Raw genomic sequence first — 10743 nt, 5'->3', positions numbered from 1 at the left:
AGAAGGCTGGATTGGACCTAATTTGTTCATGTGAGGTTGATAGAACAAAGACAACAACACTGATTCACTTTCTGTCTGTCTTTCTATCAGTCCTGCTTGTTTTCTTGTCCATCCTCCCCCCTCTCCCCTCCCTCCCCCTCCAAGCTGTATACATCCAGGTTTCATATTACTCACTGCTTCTTGTTCCCTGTTCCTGCCGCCCTCACAGCCCTGCCTCACACCGACTGTCTCCCTCTTCCAATAAAGGCTTTATGTATTGTCACAACATGATTAATGCAGTTTTTGCAAAAGGCAACTTTTTTTGCCAGCAGTAAGGGCAGAGCAGCACACGAGGTAATCACAACAGCCTGCTGGTCCAGCTGCAGCTTCCCGCTCTGCCACTTGGCCTCATCCAGTGAGAGAGAGGACGAGGGAGAGAGAGCAGCGCCAAATAGATTTGTAAAAAGGTCACTGGAATAAATTGCCTCTTAGGTACAGTAAAATGTGTGTCTGTGTGCCCTACGGCGAGGAAAACTGCCACTGAATTCATTGAGCCATACGTGTGGCATATTCATTAGACAGTCTGTTTATGACATTTAAGATACATAAGAAGATTGTGGCTATTTTCACATTTGTTTATACAACACGAACTGCTTAAGTACATCCGCAAGGACATATTTTATTATTTCATTCTTCAGACAACACAACAGTGGATGTGAAATTGCTCTCCATTAATTAGATGTCTTACATTCATTTAATACTGTATATTGAAAATGGGAAACTTGGAAGACAGGAGGCCAGAAACCTACTTAGATTAGAAGCTACTTAAAAAGGGACATATTTTAATTAAGTGGAAAAAAGTATCACTGATGTGTGAAAGAAACTACCTCCATGCTCACATGTCATTGAACAACATCCATGAAATTTGGGCATCCTTCAAGGACTGAGCAAACGACTTTGGGAGATGTGTTTGTTTAACATTTCAGGCACACGTTCAATGTTCCACATCAAGTCGGGTATTATGTTGCTTGCAGAGAAATCAAAATGTCATGGTTGCATTTAGAAGCTGTTTGTGAAAATATTTTACAAGTAGAAAACTAGGAATTATGGTAACACTAACATGACATGAATGGGACAAACAAGTAAAAAGAGGAACGGGCAGTTCACATGTTGCTCACAGACTCAAAAGCTGGAATGGCAATTGGCCGCTACTCACTGCGAATGGGACCTGGTGCTGCGAACCATCTGTCCCAGTCAGAGCAGAGTATGTAAATTCTGTTCATGGCATCTCATCCACAGACCAACAGATTCATGACGGGTCACAATGTGCCTACTTTTTTTCTGTGTGGAAACGCAGCAAAAAAAAAAGCTGCTGCAAAATGTGAGATTGAGCTAATGACCCAATGCTAACATGTTTGAGCCAACAGGTATTATGTTTAGGGTCAGGGTCATTATCTTAATTTTGTGTGTTAGCTCAGCTATTTAGAACGAATAAAAACACACCACTATCGTTTTGCTGGTATTTGGTCATGTTGTATTGGACTAATGACATTTTTTGGGGTGGTGGCGCTTCACCAAAAGTCAGAGGAAGTTCATGGATTTCATGGAAATCGATGCAATAGTTGATGAGATATTTAATTCTAAACCAAAATTGCCAACCTAATGGTGGCGGTAGTCGGGGAGCTATAAATGCAATACAATTCAAGTTCTTACGACCATCCAGTTTGGGCCAAAGCGAACAAATAACTAAATTACAAGGTCATGCACAGAAGTACACCGCTAGCCTGGCAGCATCGACTGTCGCTCACAGCTTCAGTTTTCTTTGCTGCCAATACAGTCTCTGAACTCAGCTCGTATTAGCATTTGCACAGACAATACAGAGGGAGGACCAATCAGTGAGCAGTGTGGGATAGCAGCGTTTATACCGCCCCTCTTTCACTGATGACAGTGAGAAGCGCAACGTTAATATTCTTAAACTCTTGCTGACCGGAAAAAAATGCAAACCGTTCAGCGCTCAGCGCAGAAAAAACACTCAGCACCTCGTCACGCTGCTGGCATATTCTGTACTTAGGAAAAAACGCTTTGGTGGTGACGGGCCGTAGGTAGTTGCAGCGGTGGAAGAGCGTCAGAAGGTTTCGGCACATGCTGATTGGTTCAAATGAACCCGAGGCCTCTGCCCAGTAGGATGGAACGACTACAAACGATTCCCTATGGAGAGCAGCCAGACCCATATTCACCGAGTGAAATTGAGTCTGGTTCACACCAGTACGCCACTACAGCAACACATATTTTAACTGAAGTGGCTACATGATGAAAGAATGTATTATTAAATGGGCCTTTTTGTGTGCTGCAGTTGAAAAGACTTGAATTATTGAGAATACCTAAAACTTAACTAAAATCATGATACAAACCCATTGATGTATTTTAAAGTAAGAATTTACTTGATTAAAGCTTCTTATATAGTAAAAACTCATTTTAAACTGCATTTCATCCATTATATCAGCAGTGGATAGAACTGACAACATCAGCATTATTTATCTGTCTAACCACAGTGTTCACTGCCTTGTGTGTCCAACAATAGCAGGGCCCTCTTTTCTTTCCTCCCCCCTCCTCTTCTACTATAGTGAGAAGGGAGGGGCATCCCACCTGCTGCTCCAGGTAGTAGAAACAGGAGCATATGTTGTTTTATTAGTCTGTGTTTGAATGTGTGCAACCACGTCCGTTCATGCATGTGTGCTCAAGGTGCTGTTTCGCCGCTAATGTCTGTGTTTGCATGGGGGAAGGGGGCTGTGCTCTCAGATTCCTCGGCCTCTCGGTGTGAGCTGTGTTGTGCTCCAGCGGTTCCATTTGGCCAACATCACCCCCCCAACTGCCATTAGGCAACCTTTACAAGTCCTGCCCGCCAAGATCAGGTCTGATCCTGTTAACTCTTTGCTTATTATCTCCTGAGCTAAGCTAAGCTGCAGATAAACATGAGGGGGTTGAAGCTAAAATATTTGACTGGCAGCAGCAACAGTGTAACTGAACATAAAGCTGCAACAGGAAACTGGTGTAATAGTCGTGATTCTCTCGTACGACTTCCCTTTTCAGAGTGAGACACACTCACAAATCTCCATCTCAAGTTGTTTTATCAGATACTGTCACATAATTCTCATATTTACAGTGAATCAACTTTGATTTTCTTCAACCTGAATCCTCCTGAGCTTTTATTTCAAGTGTTCTGTCTTATTCTGCCATGTTGTAAGATGTTAGTTAAGTCAAAACTTGTTTCGTTTACACCTATAGTGTTATCTACTTAGTTTATTGCCCATTCTTCTTCTCTATCTTCTCTAAACTGTGTCCCGGTTACCATGGAATTTAATATGAACTGTTTCTTCGGTAAATATCTCTTTTACTGAAAACTGTCTGCAACAAGGGTGGTTGTCAAGAAATAAAATGTGACACAGTGTTTGCACAAATTTATCTAACCAAGTCACTGTTGGCTTTCTTCAGTAGCCTTGGGCCAGATTCACAAAAGCAGTTATCACCTTTACACACACTATTGGGGAAAAAATAACAAGATTCACAAGGCTGTTGTGTGCTGAAACAAGAGTCGGAAGTATGACATATCTTTTGAGTAGAGAAACATGTCAAAATGTTTCAAATGGGAACTTGCAGTTTGAAAATTTGACAAAACTTCATGTATTCTAGAAAAGCATTTTCTGTTATTGGAAAAGGTGAATAGAGAAACACTATTTCTGTAGTCAATATTTTTTCAGCCCATTTCTTAGTCATGCAGTTCTGTTTTTAGGTAGACACAATAATAGCAGGAAAATATTAGTATTATTTTATGACACCAATCGAATTTATTCTACAGTAACTAGCATCAAAAATACCTTTTCATTCGGTACCATATTTCAATACCAAAGCTGCACCCACACAAACACGTTTTAGGATTAAAGCGCATGACTTTTGCACCGTTTACACAGAGTTAAATCTCATCAGTGTTATTGAGCAACAGCAGTGTGCAGCCTCCAGTGTGGCGGCCCACCCTCGTTGATGAAATCATTCAGCAGGAGCTTAAGTGTTACATTACTATGCTTTATTTCACACTGAAACTAATTTTAGGCCATACACCTGTCTGAGTTTCCCTGCAGAAACAGGAAATGCAGCCAACAGGCTAGTGTCTACTGATAGCATGTAAGGTGTTGATGGACGATCGGTAAATTGTAGCACCAAGCAATAGCTTGGAAAGTTCATGTGTTCTTAGAACAAAAATTTCTGGGGACTTTATGTAGAAAAATGGCTTATGAGCACAGAAAGTAAGTGATCATTATTGTAGCTATACCTCATCTTTTAAAAAAAATTAGAAACTGATACAAAGTATCTTATGAAATGTAATTTTCCACCAGTGAACAACTGACTGTAAAATAAAAACACATTTCTGCAGTAAATAAAACCTCCAGAGCAGAAGGCACCCGTTAGTTTGTGAACTCCCGTTTTGAAGCCTTAGGTCTGGCATTTTGGCTGTCGCCATATTGTTTTTTTGGAGCCAGAAGTGACCATATTTGGGTGAGGTGGGGTGACAAGGGGTGGATCTGATGGGGAAGTTGGTGCTTATTGAATGGGAGTCTATTGTAGCCAGCCCCAGGTGGCCCTCAGTGGTATTGCATGTTAAGGTACATTCACATGAGGTCCGTTTTTACACACAGTCTATTGTTCTCACTGACACACACTTTGTCAGAGTAACCTGGTGTGCATGTAAACATTCTGATTGTATAGTCATATTTTTTCATGTAAGTTTTAAATAGAGTGTTATTTCATAATCCAGACAAATAAAGCTAAATCTGTCTGCAAAGCAAGATGCCACTTGAGGTAAATGGCAAAATAGGTTTCACATATTTTTTGTTGCACAAGCTTTCAGGTAGTGGCCAGAAAAATACAGAAAGAAGTAGACGTTGTTTTTGTTTTTTTTTACTTTGTATGGAGCCCTGTCAGCTGTTACCCCCTGCTTACAGTCATTAGAGCCTGTTCAGTTCAGACCTCGCATTTACATGCATTCTGGAAGATGCGATTACAAGTACAACTGTTCACATCTGGCATTATCATGTGTCTCCACATGCGTCTTGAGTGACCACTTGGGTTCGGATCTCACTTCCCCACAAATGAACACAAGTAAAAAAAAAAAAAGCAGATGAACACACAGACACAAAAGGAGAGGAGTTGATGTAGACATTTAACAAAATGAGACATCCCTGCTCAATGCACCATCAATTAGAAATGTATGAAGAGTTTCACATGTAAATGTCTCAACACTTTTCAAACTTTACCGTCGCTCATCCTGACCACGTTGGTTCAGGATCATAATGATTCGAGTGGGGTTAGAAGGGTCCGTCTCTGTGACGCGGTGGATAAATGAACTGTGTAAGTGGACATGGAATCCTCCACAGTTGTGGGTCTGATGTGTGACAAATCATAGACGAGGTAAAGGTAAAAAGAAAAGGAAGCTAAGCACAGAGCAGGGTTTGGTAAAACAAGCATCAGGTAGAAAACCTGCTTTAAAGCCAGCACTTCAATTTGCAAGTAAATCTCTTACTCTATACAGTTCAGCTGAGCTGAATCACGCTGGGTATTTTTCTATTGGATATTTGTATTCCTTTCTTAGAGGACATTAGTCTACTAGGTGGTCCTTCAATGTGGCTCAGGACACATTTGCGTTCACATTGCTAGAAGAATGCAGCCATATGTGTCCCAGACCACCTCTGAATGTGGTCTGAGCAGGCCACATCTCAATGCAGATGTTGCAACAATCACATCTGTACTTTAGGCTGACGACTTGTGATCGGATCACCAGTGTCAGGGATTAACAGGCTTGTTGGCGAGTTGTGATCTGACTTTAGCTCTGTATGGAACAAGCGGATCTTGGGAAAAAAAGCAAACTGGGTATTTACAAAAATAAGTTTTAAAGGTTTCCCCAAACTCAAACAAGTACATTTAGTCTAAACGTAATCACCACAGCTCTAAATGCTCAGTGCCGTTTTTAGATCAGTCCTTTGGGACATTTCAGAAAATGGTGTCATTTTGTGTTGAAGGACTTGTTGAGAATGATCACATTCCTCCTGGCACTATTTTCACTTGGGTTTAGAAAAAAAACAACACTTTTAACACTGGCCTGCCTTGCATTGTCAACAAAGCCACAGGCAGCTATTTGTGCTTTCTGATTCTTTTGGATGACTATTCAAATCTATTCTAGGACACAACCCATATCTGATACCAATATGAGCTGACAGCAAGGTCGAGCAGACCTTGTTGTCAGCATCAGAGTAGGAATAAAAGATGTCACATTTGTTTTTGTACCTATACAAAGCTTCTCCTTCACATTCAAAACAACAAAATAGCCTTTGGTTAAAAGAAGCTACAAGTTCTGACTGATTTGAGACATCAGCCCACATCCCAATCATTTGTGTTTGCCTGTCTGTCATTGGATCATTGGATTTGGTTCTGCTCCATGCTGATGCTGGCTCAACCAAAATACAAAACTGTGAAACAAGTGATTATTTATTTATTGTAATGACAATGATGACCAATTCTGAATTCAGCTTTCAAATACAAGTACTGTAGCATGCCTCTCGATCACAATGACTTTGCATTACGCAATCATTTATATTAGACAGGAATTAAAAAATGGGACCGAGCTTTGTGCTTTCATCCTGGATTTAACGATACAACATCAGTGTAAGGGCTTGGTCACACCAATGACGTAAAGTCACTCTTCCTTGTTAGTTTTCTGGCGGTCCATCTAAAAATCATCCCATCATTGTTTTGAAAATAAACTTCAAAATGCCATGTTTTTGAGGGCGTGTCTATTTGATTGACAGGCCTATGGTGTAGCCAGGTTACGACTATCGGTGGGCGGGACGTAGTATTACTCCTCCCCAGCTCGCACAAATATGGTCACTTTTGGCTCCAAACCACTCGGAACTAGCAAGGCGGCGCCGGTCAAAATCTGAAGTCGAGGCTTCACAAACCAACGGGTGACGTCACTGTTGGTTGCCGCTTGGTCTTAAAATCAATAAAGCTAATAAGCTTGGGACTCCCAGTTTGCTTGAACATCGGCGCTGTCAAGATGACCTGTGATTTGTCAACAGTTTGAAGACTGAGGTAAACAAATATTTGATCAGATTACATTTCTCTACATCAGCATATCCACTCATCACTACAGATCCACTGCAATTAATTGAATTGGCTGCAAACATGTAGCGTTTTATATGCTGGTGTAACCAGGCCTTCACACAAAAGGGAAAACAAACAGTGGGATTCTTGCATTTTCCATGTAACTACAGCCTGAATGACTCTCATATGAAACATTTTTACAGTGTAATGACTAATAGTGGCATAATGTTCCTGTTTGTACACAGCCATCAGACTGTCTGTTCATACTGAGTTGTGTTAATGCCCTATGAGTCACTGCTGTTTGGTCTCCTCTGTTGAAATACTTGTTTTCAACATATTCACAAATAATGTGAAATGAGCACAAACGCACAGACAAGGAGACGATGTGTGTGTCATGCAGGAGACGCACATTGTGCTTGACGTAGGTCTCATGAATGTCACTTTAGCTTGTGTACCTTTCATATGACAAGGCTGTCACAGGTTTACCTCCTGCAGTCACCGCTCACAGACACCACAGTCTACTGTAGTTTCATAAGGTTAGCCCAGAACCATTGCATTACACAAAATCACATTTCATAGAAAATAAATGCAGTTCCAGTCTTTTATGTACAATTGATTTCTTACGCCACTTCCTCCTGTGTGCTCTCCTTGCATTGTATCTTGTTCTTTTCGAGATAAATCAGAGAGGTTGGTTACATTACATTACAATTCCCTTTTCTGATAAAAAAAAAAAAACATTTAGATAATGGAAAAGAAGACACATCGACTGATGTAGAACCATTTGGAAGGTTTATGCCTTGTGCTTGAATCAGTCTTAAAGGAGTATTAAGATGTAGATTACCTTCTTTCACGATAAAATAAACTAAACATTTACAATTTCACTGTGAAAAAGTTTTAGCTTTTTGTATTCAAGCACTATGAAATCAATGCCATATCACAGGGTTACTGTTTATCTTACCATATGCAGTATAAACCATGTAGCCGACAGTTTGTGTGTATTAAATACATGATTAAATAAATTGAATCATGTTATTTCTTATGTTTGATCATATTTACCATTTATTAATCATTATGCATGAATACAAATGCAAAGATAAGTGGTTCCTAGATTGTTGCTGTCCCTTTGGAAAACAAAACATAATATTCACTTGCCTTAGTGGCACAAGATGCTTCATTTGTTGTCTTACTTTACCTTAAAAGGAGAAAATATGTGATCCTGCGGTATTAAAAATGAAGATGGACAAACACATTTGTCAGCTTTCCATCAAATAATTCAGATGCAGCTGCAGGAGGAATCATCACTCATTACAGCACATGCCTTTTTTTTATTAGGTTTTGTCCAAAGTAGCACATACTCAACTGCAGAATACATTTTATATTTTCAATATTGGAAATAGTGACGATGAACAATTATCACATATGTATGATGATGTACACCATAAATCCCAAAGCAGTTCTCAACCGGGAAGAGGCCGCTCTACATAGCAAGAAGTACTGTAGATTCAATAATACAACATATAGCAGCAGGCCAGGGCCACTCTGGGGTTTTGTGTTGTTCTGAAGTAGGTCCATACACGCATATGAGAATGTTTATATTATCAGCTGTCCTCAACATGTATTGAAATAAACACCAAATAAAAAAGTTGATTGTTTTTCGGGTGTGGTTCGGCTCAAACCCCCTCGAGACTTTACCTGTAACATCTAAGCACACATTCATACTCCAAGACACCAATATTCAAAGCCAAATCCAGAACTAGTGTAACATGTAACATACTGAAAGAGAACGCAAAAGCAGGTGGATGGCCTCAACCACACATTACAATATTGTCATCAGTAAGTGAGCTGGTCTAAAAATATTAGTTCTGTCGAGTCACAGCATGGTGAATAAAGGGCCAGTCACCTAAAGTTTATAGAGATGTGCAGCTGTGTTATGGAACTTCTTTCAGAAGGAACACCGCAACACTGATCAGAAGGAGTGCAATCCAGTATCATGTGAAAGCATGAAAAAGGCACACCTGTCCACTACAGCACAATGTGAGACAGCTACACTTGGCGATATGTAGGTGTAACAGTTACACGTTTAGCTGTAGTCGACCGGCGTGCCTATTACACATTGTTAACTTTACCTCTTATTGCAGAGCTGCCATCAAGGTGCTCGACTTGGGGTTTAGTGTCTTGGCCAAGGACATTTTAGCATGTGGACAGGAGGACCCAGGGATTGAACCACCAACCTAATGTTTCGTGGACAACCTGCTCTACCATCTGAGCCACAGCCAGTGCAATCATGCCTTAATTTTACACCTGGGGTTGGGTTTATTGTGTCTGGACCGAGATAGAATGACACATTGTTGCACTTTACTTCTGATCTGGTTCATGGTGACAAACCAACTGTCAAAGTTCGATTGCCCAGTTCGTTCAAAGGTTGGTTTCATTCGATGCCGTGTCCATTCCAACCCAACTACACAGGTTAGTTGTGAAAGCAGCCACAGTTGCCTCTGAATCCAAGCAGTGAAAAAGTGATCCGAATTTATCTATGACACTACATAACAAAGGAAAAACTCCAGTGAGTGCAGTGTTCCAGATAGCGTTGCAATACATTTCTATTCATTGGTTTGTGTGTAAAAAGTTACAAATGTAGAAAATTTGAAAAAATCCTGAATGTTGTTATGCTTGCCTGGGGCTAAAAAGTTATTCCATCATTGTAGCTCCTTCAGTTACAATGTCTTGTTGTCCTTTGATTCTGCAGCTGTTTTTAACCAGCTCCTAATGTTCACATAACAGAAGGGAATGGAAAGTCTCAATTACTTTTGCAGATTCTTTGAAATTTGGATAAAACGTGTCTTGCGTTTGTAATTTAACCTTGCTATAGAAACTCAGTACAGACACTTGTGCGATACTGCGAAGCACTCCTTATACTCAGTGTTCTCAGTGTAGTCACTTTCTGTGATGAACATCCCTCCCTGTGTGGAAGATAAATCAGTGGAGACAGTTTACAGAAGATACACACTTTATCTTTCACCTCAAGCAGCTGTTACTGCTAGAAGCACCTTTTTACAAGTGAATTGTCGTGAACACTTTTTCCATATACTGAACTGTTTAATAATTAGCCATTTCCAGTCATGAATGATCCATTACTTTGAAATTATGGTCTGTAATTTAGAGTTATCCTTCGTACTCTTGCTCCAACTGTTATATGTATCTGTTAATGTTACTCTGTGTGGGGTTACAGTTTACAGAAGCCCTCAGCTCAGCACACACACATCGACCCAGCAAAGTTTTGGCAACGTGCTCAGACTCTCTCTGCCTGTTGCCTAAGAGTAGTCGTGAACTTAGTGCCGGGAGCACAGGGTCCACTTTGCTATTCTTAGCACTCGTGGAATGCTGTTTCTCCACCCTGTTATTTTGTTTGCGCTCTCTTCACTTTGGTCATGTTAGGAAACTCTTGTTTAGCCAGGACAACAGCTGGCCCTGCTGTTGAGCTGTTGTTGGGGAGGAAGAGTCATGATAAGGTGGATAACAAGCTGCCAGCTGTTTGCTTTCTGGGAAAAGACTCCATGTAATCCATTATGTGTCATGTAGACATTTGCTCCAACAGAAGTCCTTCTTTTAGGG

Source organism: Embiotoca jacksoni, unplaced genomic scaffold (assembly GCF_022577435.1).
Source record: "Embiotoca jacksoni isolate LCO1_2020_lvr unplaced genomic scaffold, fEmbJac1.0.p SCAF_7, whole genome shotgun sequence".
Classification (NCBI taxonomy): Eukaryota; Metazoa; Chordata; class Actinopteri; family Embiotocidae; genus Embiotoca; species Embiotoca jacksoni.
Note: the sequence above shows the minus strand (reverse complement) of the source record.